Source organism: Mustela nigripes, chromosome 2, assembly GCF_022355385.1.
Source record: "Mustela nigripes isolate SB6536 chromosome 2, MUSNIG.SB6536, whole genome shotgun sequence".
NCBI lineage: Eukaryota > Metazoa > Chordata > Mammalia > Carnivora > Mustelidae > Mustela > Mustela nigripes.
In genome coordinates this window covers 210,063,465-210,077,101 of record NC_081558.1, presented here as the reverse complement: position 1 = coordinate 210,077,101, position 13,637 = coordinate 210,063,465, and positions in this window count along the sequence as shown.

The following is a 13,637-nucleotide window of genomic DNA, read 5'->3' as shown; positions in this document are numbered from 1 at the left end:
ACAATATGGATTAAGTTGAAAAGCAATATAAATTAATTTTTTAAATATTAGAAGAAGTTTTAGTACCTTTTAATGCTGGGGGCAACTTTCACTTCTGCTTTATGCAATTCAGTAGTGGTTAAGTTGCAATAATTACATATTTATATTAACAGTTTAAATATGACATACAGTAAGCCTGTGATTAAATGCTAGTAGCATTTATAGCAACACTATACTATTGTAAAATTAAGTATTTAATTATCTTTATAATTCAAGTACAAAACATGAGTTATTTATATTTTAAATATAAAATTAAAATAATAGATACACTATTTATTTGGAACTGAAGGGAAATAGAGCATGTCACTCCAAAATATGCCACTTTGGTATATTGATAATTTTTAGCTGAAGAATTGAGCAACAGCGGATACAGGAAGGCTAGCTACACTTACCCTTTCTGCCTAAAAGCAGGACATAAATTTCCTATGGAGATACCCTCTTGGTACGGGGAAGAAGAGAACATTTTTTACCAAGGGAGATGGGGAGTTGATGACAAGATTAATTTTGCACAAACAAGGTTTACTAAAATAACACTCTTTTCCCATGAGTTTCATATATTTTCTAGTCACTTTCCCATGGTTAGCCACCCCTGAAAGCCAAACCCCTGTTCTTTGCTTTTCCACTTTTCCACAAATTTATCATGTTTTGTTAAGATGGTATATTAACTCCTGAGTCTGATTTTGTGATTTTTCATTGTTTGCCTGTGAAATCCTCTGTGTCACATAAAAAATATTAACATCACATAAACTTTGTATGCTTCTCTCTTGTTAGTCTTTCTGTTGTTTAATTCGCATGTCCCTGTCAGTTAAGAAAATGGAGAAAAAGCTCTTGCTCCCCATGACTGAGTCAAAACTCCAGGCCATTAATTATCCTTCTAAGTGACTTTGAGAACTGGAACCATATTTAGAGTTGGTAAGTCAATTACTCACTGAACAAGCTCAAATTTCATTTTCAGAATAGATAAAAATTGTCTTTTGATTTGACTTCATAAATGTATCAGTTGGGATGTGTTTGAAGTAACAGGAAACTTACAGTGGCTTAACCCATAAAAACACTTACTTACCTTACAAAAACCCTGGAAGTAGATGGTCTCAGGGTTCCATCTGATGGCTAACAATGACTTCAAGCCCCTAAACTTTTTTCCTTTTCATTCTGAAAAACGCCCTACCTTCCACTCGTGCTCAGAAGTTGGCTGCCCCCATGAAATCATTGGGTTCTCACATTGTTGACTGTTGCAACTGGTGGGAGGAGCCGGTACAAAGGGGCTTTGTCCTCTGTGTGTCTTATTTGTCAGGGAGGAAGATATTTTTTGGAACAGATTTCCTACATCTCTTTGGCCAGAGCAAGGTCAAATGGCAACCACTAAACCAATCACTGGCTGAATCTATTGGGATTGCCACTGTTCAGTTAGACAAGCTAAATCACCCAGAGTGACACACCGCTGCCTGAACAAAACGAGGGTGTGTGGGCTGGGAAGTGACTGCCTGGGACGTTTCCAATGTCTATGGATATCAATAATTACAGCTTATTTCAATAATGTCCTGTCCCATCAATGCTAAAGTGTAGTCCTTTTCTACTGAGGAAATTGTGGAACAGAGAAAAAAAAAATGAATTCTGGCTTAAATCCCACAAGTTCTGTGTCCTTGAGCAAGTGACTCTGGACATTCAGTTTTTTAATCTGTAAAAAGGGAATAATAATAATTGCTGACATGTAGAATTTGGTGAGGAATATTAGAAATAAGATGTGGAAAATCCTTGGCATCATATCTGGTGCATTGTGCTTAATAAATAATAGACATCATTATTTTCAGGAGGAGACAGGCTTAACTGGTGCCCTGTATCAGTAAGCCAGTGTGCACCTTTCTGTGTTCATTCCCTCTGAAGAATTAGAGGCATGCATTTGAGAGCCTTGGGGAGGATGCTGGAAGGAATAGTGCATTTCAGTATTTAGCACAGGTCTAGCCCATAGCTGGAGCTCAAAATTCTCTTTGGAGTCCAGTTGGGAACCACGTGACTGTTGTTTCCTGACTGTTTTGTGACCTTGGTGATGGTAAGGCTGGGAAGGGGCATATCTCCCCTCTCATCCCTGAGGAAACTGGTGTGCCTCTACCCTTACCTGCCTGTCTGTTTCCCTCTCTGTGGAGAACTGGTGAAGTTCTGGGCTTGTAGGTTGGGATCTGTGAGAAAATGCAGGCAAGGAATTAATGAGACATGCTCCAAAGCCCCAGGGTATTTTCTTCACAAGATTGTAAACCTTAATTTTGGATTTTTAGGCTCTCCCCTTGGTTATACCTCAGCCTCTGAGGTCACTAAGCAGGCAGGTCCTTAGAAAATGTGCAAAGACTTGGACCTTTCATCCTGCTTGCGCCATCCGTCAGGAAAGGAGCCAGTAACTGGGTGCCAGTCTGCATCCCCAGCTTCTCAGGGTACAGAGCGTGTTCACTCTTCACCCCCCGTCACATGAGAGCCCATACACAAAAGAAGTAACTCCTTAATTTCTGTAAACGAGCAAGATGAAGCCTCATAGAGGTTAAACAATTTTGCCAAAGTTATCTGCTTAGTACTTTATTCAGGATTGGAATTAGAAATCTGATCTGAGTCCCAAATATAATCAGGAGACAGTGGTTTAACCATCATGCACCAAAGACATCCTTCTTTTCTTTTTCCTTTCAGGTTTCTATAAACTCATCATTTTGCTGTACGTGACTGTATATGACTGAAGAATTAAAGCAAACCGCATCCGTATCCCAGCAGTATCCAGGCCCCCAATTTATGGATCACGGGGCAAAAGACTACCCTTTAGCCTTTTTCCTTGGACGGCAAAAGCAATCATTGGTGTGTATGGTATGGAGACCTTCTCAAGTTAAGGGACTTCTAGAACCTTGAAAGTTAAAAAACCAAAGGGTGAATTCACTCTACCTTTCTGAATCAAATGTGTATTTCTTTTCGTGATTAGTAAATGGGAGAGAGATTAAACCATAGTTTTGGGTTTGGCTTTGCTTTTATTTTCCCTAAAATCCTCTAAGACATTGAAATTACTTTCCCTCAATCCCTGAGCTTTGAAATGAGATTTTTAAAAATTTTATTTTATTTTTTTTTGTTATGTTCAGTTAGCTGGCATATAGTAATCATTAATTTTTGATGTAGTGTTCAATGATACATTAGATTTTTTTTCTTTTAAGTTTAAAAGTGAATGGGCAAGACTTTGGGCTAGAGGGGTGACTGAGGAAGTAAGTGGGAAAAGGGGCTGTGGAGTTTGGGGCTTAACTCAGGGCCCCACTCTTCTTCTTCTTCTTTTTTTTTTTTTCATTATTGTTTTATGTTAGTCACCATAAAATACATCATTAGTTTTTGATGCGGTGTTCCAAGATTCATTGTTAGGGCCCCACTCTTGAGGGGCTGCCTTGGCTGGCCTGCCGCCGATCCTATGGGAGGAGCTTTGTGGGGACCCCGGGCCTGAGCTGGATGGAGTCCAATAGAAGGCGTCCAACAGAGGATGGCATGGGGACTCTAGAGCAGGCTCTGGGTTACCTAGAGGGACATCCTGTTCCTGACTTCCCAAGCACCCACTCCCAGAAGCCTTCTAAGATTCAGGTGCAAATGTCCCCCCATATCCTCCAAAGTTTGCTCTTTCTTTTTAGGTGGAGTCAGTAGATCACATGCAAGGCTCAATGCCCCATGAATCGCTTGGAGTACCCTCCTCAACTAGTAGCGGTCTGTCCCTACAACTAATGTACCGTGAGTTTTTGAGCATCCATCTGGTGCAGCTGAATATGCATTCTGAAGGCTGCTCACTTTGGGTCCCCCGGGCCGCTCCTCCAGGCCCGCACATAGCAGGCTCCTGGCACTCACTGAACAGCTGCAGGAAACATAGTGGTCTCTGTGGTCTCCACCTCTTACTGCACCGCTGAAATCTTACCTAATGAGTACTGTACACTGCTACACCCTAGGTCAGTCATTTTGGATCTCCCTCCTCCCCTTCTCCTCTTTTGGCTTTAACCTATGGAACATGAACCAAATTAGCAGGTTTTTTTTTTTTTTTAAGATTATTTATTTATTTATTTGACAGACAGAGATCACAAGTAGTAGGCAGAGAGGCAGGCAGAGAGAGAGAGAGGAGGAATTAGGCTCCCCGTGGAGCAGATAGCCTGATGTGGGGCTTGATCCCAGGACCCTGGGATCATCACCTGAGCCGAAGGCAGAGGCTTTAACCCACTGAGCCACCCACACACCCCCAAATTAGCAGTTTTATTCAGGATTCTGCAGTCAGAGCCAGAGCCCCATATTTTCGTTCTTTATTGAAGACACCGGACTACGGGTGGTTCACATCTGGATACCTGGGAACCGGGATCTGCAGTGTCCCCATTGGAGGGCTCTGCCCAGGGCGGCAGTGGGGGGGTGGTTCTAGGTGGGATCAAAGTCTGCCAGGGATTTGGGTCCTCCTCTCAGTCCCCGAGGCTGTTGTGAAAAGGGACAAGAAAATGGCCCAGGCAGAGTCCTGCACAGTAACTACACCCCACAGAGTGACTGATCCTCTAGGGAAAATAGAATTTGCCATTGTAATTGTTCAAAATGACAGTTCTGATCGATTTCACTTGAAAGTTTGGGAAGTTCCCCTCCTGGAGGACTCCATGCTTGCTGAGAGGAAGAGAAGATGCCCTTGATTCTGGTGCCCATGGCTCCAGAGCCAGGGTACATGGTTTGGGGCGACAGCCCAGGCAGGATCTCAGCTGCAGCCCTCTGGGTAACACATAGATACCTGGACAGGATTCTGGTGTTCCTGCTAATCTGCTCACCCCTCCTTTCCACCCACCTCTAAGCTCTGTGTGGCCATCCATAGCATCCTCGGCTTTCCCTCATCAACCTGCACTGCGAATGTTTGTTTCTGTGCCCATTTCCTCTAGTAGGACGGTGTACATGCCCTCCAGCATTTCTGTGCCAACTGCTTATGAGCCAGGCGAAGCTGGAACTGTGTCACATGTGTTAGCTCATTTTATCTCCACAATAACCTACCGAGCTATGGATTGCTATGGTTCCCTTGGATATTTGAGGGCAAAGGCTCCAGATTCACCCTTCTAACCCCAGAACTCAGGACACTGTGGGGCTCAGAGTTTGTTCACGGGGCGTGGCGTCGGAGGAATGGATGAGCTGGGTAGCTGGCTGTTTCGAGAAAGGAGCAGCTCTTGTCCACTCAGCAGTCTGGGGCTTTCTTCCCTCTGCCGTCAATCCTCCGTCTTATTCTCCTATTTTCCCAATCCCTCCTCCACCACCTCAAAGACAAAGATTTAAGCCAGCTGAAGTAAAGTATTCATTAAGAAACAAAGTCTCTTAATTGGCTAAAATTACATTTTTCTGTTTGCTTTCTGCGGTTTGGTACAAGAACGAGATTGGTGTTACGTCTGTTTGGAAAATGCCCTTTGAGAACAAGGACAGTTAATGACTGTTTCCCACTGAGTCCAACAGCCGGTGCCAAGTACCCTGCGGGCACAGAGAAAGTATTAATTGATGATGATTTCCTTACTTATTTAAATATGCTAAATGGCCCCTGAGAAGCTTCCCTAGAGTTAATATGTTACCCCAAATATCTGACTTATCCAGGGAGTACTTTAATCACTGGGAGTTCAGTGTCTCTGGGATGCCTCTTCATTTTGTAAATTTGATGAATTTATATATGAAGAAGTGGAAAAGGCTTAGTTATAAAATGGCAGAAAAAATGGCTTATTTCAAGTGCAAGTCAACTTGAATATTCAGTATTCAACAGGCATGCATGAATCCACATGGGTTTGAAAATTTAATGACATCTCTTTTAACCGATGCTATTATCATTCAGAATTGTTTACAAGTTAAAATATGACAAACTTCATAGTTTTTCTTATTTCCCTACTTTGGGAGCACCTCGACATAAGACTAAAAAATTAGACTATTTGGCATGTTTGACACTTTAGTGATTGGGAAATAATTCTATTTCAAAACCAAGTGACAGAAACGTATTTATTTTAAAATAAGGAACAATTTCGAGTTATCTGTGACATATATTGTTGAGAGATTCCAGAATATATAAGGCAGATGAATATTTAAAGTGGGATAAAAAAGATTTTTGTTTTCATCACTTTTGTGAATTAAGGTCTGAGAATTTCTGTGAATGTCTTAGAAGCCACCAACAACTGCAAAAGATGATTTTCCTGTGCTGATTTGACTAATACTTTGCCAGGTAATGAGCACTGAGAGCTTGTGAAATCTGGGCCATGTGGGGTTTATGATCACAGAGGACAGACAGTTTAGCAACAGGACTTTGATGCTGTTTTTAGAGTGTATTGATAATTAAGCAGTAAAATTAGATAAATCACAGGGTCACCATCCATCTCTTGAACCCTTGAGCTGGATATGTCTTGAAATGTGGAGGTTTTCAGTTTAGGGAAGCTAATTTAATAGTCATGGAATAGACTGTGTAAACCATGGCAGGGTATATGGCATTAATCCATAATCTCAACTCTTAATACATCTTTAAACATTTATTTATTTTGAGAGAGAGAGAGAAGGAGAAGAGGGAGGCGATCTCAAGCAGACTCCCCACTGCCGCAGGGCTTGATCTCATGACCCTGAGAAACCGAAATCAAGAGTCAGGCACTTAACCAGCTGAGCCACCCAGGCGTCCCTGTTAATACATTTTTAATCAAATTTATCAATATTCCCATAGCCACATGTCATTTCAGGACAGATTTTACCCCAAATGAGTTGGTGTAAAAGTTTCAATTTCAAGAAATTTTTGGATCTTGAAATTGTCGTAAGAGATTGTTGAATGTGCATAATTCAGGTCCAAAATGTTCATGTTACCAGCAGAAACTGTGAAGGAGAATCAGATCAGTAACCACTGCATGTTTGATAAAGTGCCACGCAATTCAGTCCCGGGAAGACTTTTGTATTTTTAGACGCACTTGCTGAAATTATTTGCAGTCTTTATCCAGAATAAACAGTCAGCCTCCCCCTTTTGTTTTGGAATATGTTCTTAATTATATTAAATTTTAATTTGTGTTTGAATAAGTAAGAAACTGGTAGAATTTTAAGAATCTGTAAACAGAGCAAACCTTTTGTGTTTTCCTTAAGACTTTATTTTTTTTTAATTTTTTTTCATTTATTTATTTTCAGCATAACAGTATCATTATTTTTTCACCACACCCAGTGCTCCATGCACACCGTGCCCTCTATAATACCCACCACCTGGTACCCCGGCTTTAGATGTAGATGTAAGTCAGTCAATGTAGATACGTCTTTTGTCTTTTGTAATTTAAAATTATAGTAAGTATTTTCTTTGTATTTTATTTTCTTTACGACTTTCATTTAAAATAACATAGCATTCTACTGCTATCTAAGAGAGAGGATGCAAAAATACAGAAAATAAAGCAAAAAAATGAATTATCCTGTCACATGGCTTAAACACAGCTATTAATATCAGACAAAATAATTGTCAAGATTCTGATCAGCTACACTTTAATAACATCAAAATAAATACCATTTCAGTAATGTATGTATTTTAACAGATGACTATGGAACCTAAAGCAAGTCACTTAACCCCAGGAGGACTTGACTTTCTCATCTATAATGTAGACATTTTCTGAAAATGTCTAAAATGTCTAAGCCACTGATGAAGCGATCAAGAAATATTTATGTTATGTATGTAGTGGTGCTGGTGACAATGAACATGGTTAGCTTGAGGAAATAGTGTATTAACATTTATCAATTATAATATTATGATAATATTTGTAAATTAAAAAAAATTCCAAATAGATTTGATTTCTATTGGAGCTAAGCTAGTAAGTTTGTATTTTGGAGTCTTTGGGTCCATGCCAATTTGTCCATACATCACTTTGCTGGTGTTCTTGTCATTGTTAGCTGCAGAACCGATCATGATTGAAGTGATGACAGCAAAATGACCATTCAGAGGATGTGAAATGAGATGTAATGCTCTTCAACAAGGGAGGTCATGTCATGCTCTCGAATATTAAAGACTTTTTCGGGGGGCCAACAAATATGAAAGCTTTGGGCTTACACTGAAATTTTAAAAATCCAACCAAGGAATCCTACAGAGTGACATTTGTATGCATATATGAATGACATCTTTCATATGCAGGCAAAGAGAATTCTGTGAACTAAAACCTATGAACTAAATTCATGTCAAATTAATAGAGCTATATAACTGTTAAATGCCTGAATTTCAAAGAGAACTTGGAGAAGTACTGCCTATTTCCCTTTTTTCCCCTTCGATTTTATTTCTTGATCAGAGCTGTAGTTTAAGTGTCCTTTCCTCATGGTCACTGGAAAAAGATCCTCTGCTCCATTCTAGAAATTGCTTTGATTGGGCTTTTGTGTGAGATGCTTTGCCACTTTGTCCACTTGGCCTTGAGATAAAGTACTGTCCTGGAACATGTTTTACCCTTTCCTGTCCTCACAGAGTTTTCCATAGTGATGATGGCCACCCTCCTAGTAATGGAGGACCTCTACCTCCTTCCTCACATTTTGGTTGCATAGGGACAATGGAGGAGACACCAATCTGAAATGGGAGAACAGTAATTGCCAAGGCCAAGCAGAGCAAGGGCCAGCTTGGCAGTTTTTCTAGATCTTTCTATCTCTATGGGTGCCCTTATTTCTCAACAGGTATTTATGGAATAGCCTTTCTTCTACTGTGGTGGTAGACTCTGATGTTAAAGAAATGAAAAGGGTATTTGCCCTCATGTGGCTTGGAGTCTAAAGAGGAAAGCATGAAATAGATAAATAGATAAATAAATAGATAAATAAAATTTATATCAAATAAGCAAATAGATACAACAGATGACTTGATAAACAAAAAGTTAAGCATAATTATGATGTGTGTTTTAAAGGAAGACTTCAGATGTAAAGAACCTGCCTCAAGGAGAAACACTGAACCCAAGATGAAAACCAAGGTCTAGTTTCTCATGGGCTTTTGGAAGCATGGGTGGGGAGTCCTCCCCTTCAGTGAACTCTGACCCAGGAAGCACTTCACTTCAGGAATCACATTAACTTTCCTCAGCACTCATCAGGTTCTCTCTGGGAAATTTCTTGAGCAAAACTTATTGAGCAAGATTACCCAGATATTCTTGCCAAGGTTCATCTTTCATTAGCTGTTGACTTGAGCATTATTTGTTCTTGTTTCTGAGGAGTGTAAGATGTTGTTTAGTTTCAGAAGAAGTAAATGAGACTGAACCTATAAGTCCTTGGTCACATTTTTCTCTGCAAAAGTTTTCTCCTTTGGAAGATTCTCTGTCATAAAGAATTAATTGTCTTAGACCAAGGGATATTGGGGTTGAGTTGGAAGGGGCTCCTAGGAAGTGGCTATTTGAAGCATGGTTCTGGTGGTTTGGACATCATTTGCATCTGTGTATGCTTTTGTGAAATTTTTTTGAAAAACACTTGAGAACCAAAATGACTTGTTAGTTACGATCTTTAACAAATCTGGCCTTTCTGGTTCTTCAATTATTATGTGAAACAAAGGAAAGGAAAAAAAAAAAAAGACAGGTGTTGTGGGGGAGATGAGTTATTTTTACCAATCTGCCATGGATTACCCTTGAAATCTTGTGGGAATCATGTTACTGCCTTGGAGAAGATAATTCCAAATTCACATATAAAATGTGCTGTGATGACCACTGCGTGTTATATGCAACTGATAAATTATTGAACACTAGATCTGAAACTAATGATGTACTATATGTTTGCTAATTGAATTTAAATAAAAAAAATTTAAAAATGTGAAGTTGGTAGACCAGATAGCCTCCAGAACAACCTAACAACTCTTGCATTCTAAGATTCTGGTGATCATCTTGAAAAATTTTAAAAGCAGGAGATACTTGGAGCTCAAAAGTGTTCGCTGAAACCATTGAAAAGCCTACTATTCTGTTTATTATTTTATCCTACCCTGAAGTCTGAAGTATCCTGCAAGGATTTCCCATTGCACACCCACCTCATTTCATGTGTTTCTCTTCACTGCTGCCATTCGCAATGGCAATGAACATTTTGTTTTCATAGAAGAGGTCAGAAATACTTACAAATGTGAAACTTTACTTCAATTGGGAAACTTATAGGATGAACAATTTATTTATTTAACTTTTAAAATTTATTTAATGTAATAAAAATGATTAGGGATACTATAGAATTTCATTTGATAAAGAATGGCAAACTTTGTAACACATAGAATGAATGAAGAATGATAATGGGAAGAATTAGACAAATTTTTATCTTATCAGCAAAATCAGGATTTCTTCTGAAAATTCAAGAGCAGGAGCTTTGTCCTTGAAGCTGAACAATATTCCCCAAAAGCCTTTGTTTGCCCTAATATTCCATAATGTTATGCTTTTACAGTCAATAAGCCATTAGTAATCAAGGGATGTATAATTTATTAATTATACTCCGCATTAATATTTAATCTTTTTGGTTGCTGAGCATATTTCTAAATCTACTTTTTAATTACATTTTAGGGATATAAATCTTCCAGGCAACCATTAGAAAAGTAATTTTTCTGCACATTATGATGCCAATTACTTTAAAGCAGCTGGTTGGGAACCCTTGTGATGATACTTGGTAAAGTGGCAATCTTGGTGCATGGGTAATCTTCACTCATTTGAAAGCTAATTGAATAGTAGAGGGAAGGGAGTGTTACAAAGAATTTATAAAGACATAGGACAGCTAGAGGGAGAAAAAGAAAGAAACAACCTATATTTGATAAGGTGCCATCCACGGTGAGCTCCTTAAACAGGCATCACCAATGGTGACCCTTTTCTGAGTTCTATGCAGATCTTGGGTTTTGGTCTGAAAATTCTGTTCTCTGAAATAAGCAGGGCTTTTTCTGTTGTGAGTATTGTCCAAGTAACAGCATTTTTAGAGCCATTAGCAGAACTTCCTTACTCTTTTTTTCCCCCCAATAGTGATGTCAGATGTCAGTGAAAATGATTTTATCTTTCTGTCTCCTTGCAACTCTGATGAGCGGCTTACTAACACTGCTTTGATTTTTTTCTCTATCTGATGCCCACACTTGGGGAACTTGAGTGCCAAATATTTTGTTCATTTAAGTTCCTTTAGCCTTCCTGATATTTTATATGTTAGTTCTCTGTTACCTCTGTGCTGGGACAATTTTTAGAAATGAGCTCTAGGTTGTTTCAAATACTCAAGCTTTGGTGCTGGGGATAGTGGTCTCAGCAGGAGGTAGATTAAGGCATTGAATTATATTTGGGGAAAAAGTACCTGGTTATATATAAAAGGTCAATCTCTGAAACTCTGCCTTTCCAAAATCACCCCCATGGGAAGAGACATTGATCTATTGAGTCTGAGATTTCCACCATATAAATCATTCCTTATGTTGGACAAAACATGAGAGCTGCTGGTTTGAAAAGACCATTGGTAAATTGCCCATGGGTCACCTGGGAGAAGCAGGTACATACACCACTGTCCTTAGCTTATTTGGATGACTTAATAATGCAGTTCAGCTCCTGTAGCCTTTTGAAGTTCTGTTTTCACAAATTTTCACTATTGCAATTCTTTAAAAATCTCATCATTTACTTGGGGGCATAATTATTTTCTTCCTTTTTTTCATTTTTAAATTCAAATTCTATTAATTTATGTTTTCGTTTAAAGAAATGAAGTGTATCACATATACAAGAATGCATAAAAATTAAATATACTGAAAGTAATTTAAAAAATGTTCTCCTTTCCCCCTACTAGTTTGCAAACATCACAAAATCAAGGATCATCTCATGTTCATTGTTGAATCCATGGGGTTTGACAGTGCCTGGTACATTGTAGGTCTTCCAAAAGTATTTTTAAATAAACCACTGAATAGATGGAGGTGTATTTTTTATTCACAGAATGAAGAATCTTTGGAAATTTCCTATAAAGAAAGTTAGGGGGGGGGTAGACAGGACCCAGTTACCTCCCAAGGAATATATTAAGGAAATTTGAAAGTGAGGATGACTTTTCTTTATCCTCATATGAGGTTTAGAAACTGTTTTTTGTTTTATGTCTTCTTTTTTTTTTTCACTCATTCACTCATTTATTAATTCAACAAATATTTGTTAACATCTGTTAGGCATTATAATAAATGAGTTGCTGTAAATGGCATCTCAAACAAAGCAGATAAATTTATTTGATGCTATTTGCTGTGAGTCCTTACTGCAAATTTTAAAAAAAAGTTAAATAAGGATAATTTGTTATCTTCACATAGAGGCAAGTGACATAATATATTGATGTTAAATTCCCAAAACTTATGAAACATATACACCATAACATGAACACACCTTTTAAAAAATAAGGTAGTGAAACTTAAAATGCACTTATGAAAATTAAGTACTCCTGACTTTAATTTTTTATTTTTTTATAGACATATATTTTTATCCCCAGGGGTACAGGTCTATGAATCACCAGGTTTACACACTTCACAGCACTCACCAAAGCACATACCCTCCCCAATGTCCATAATCCCACCCCCTTCTCCCAAACCCCCTCCCCCCAGCAACCCTCAGTTTGTTTTGTGAGATTAAGAGTCACTTATGGTTTGCCTCCCAATTCCATCTTGTTTCATTGATTCTTCTTCTACCCACTTAAGCCCCCATGTTGCATCACCACTTCCTCATATCAGGGAGATCATATGATAGTTGTCTTTCTCCACTTGACTTATTTCGCTAAGCATGATACGCTCTACTTCCATCCATGTTGTTGCAAATGGCAAGATTTCATTTCTTTTGATGGCTGCATAGTATTCCATTGTGTATATATACCACATCTTCTTGATCCATTCATCTGTTGATGGACATCTAGGTTCTTTCCATAGTTTGGCTATTGTGGACATTGCTGCTATAAACATTCGGGTGCACGTGCCCCTTTGGATCACTACGTTTGTATCTTTAGGGTAAATGCCCAATACTGCAATTGCTGGGTCATAGGGCAGTTCTATTTTCAACATTTTGAGGAACCTCCATGCTGTTTTCCAGAGTGGCTGCACCAGCTTGCATTCCCACCAACAGTGTAGGAGGGTTCCCCTTTCTCCGCATCCTTGACAGCATCTGTCATTTCCTGACTTATTGATTTTAGCCATTCTGACTGGTGTGAGGTGATATCTCATTGTGGTTTTGATTTGTATTTCCCTGATGCCCAGTGATATGTGGCACTTTTTCATGTGTCTGTTGGCCATCTGGATGTCTTCTTTGCAGAAATGTCTGTTCATGTCCTCTGCCCATTTCTTGATTGGATTATTTGTTCTTTTATGTCTTCTTTTCTTATTGGGAAAATAAAATGACCTGAGTTTTAAAGTAAATTTATTTTTTCTCTTCTTTCTTTTCTCCCTTCCTTCCTTTTTCCTTCCTCTGCCCCCACCCCAGCTTCCTATTTAGGTAAGGAAGTTTTTTGTTGAAATTGGAACTTACAACTCCTTTCCCAGTCTGGAATGCGTAACATTCCAAGTACCCTGGGGAGCTTTTCCTTTCTATGAAAGTCAGTTTCAGTTTTTAATAACCAAAAAGTGATAGCCTAAAAATACTCTTGATAAGCCCAAGTATAGTGCGTACATTTGCCAACTCCTGCCATTTAATGTGTGGGGG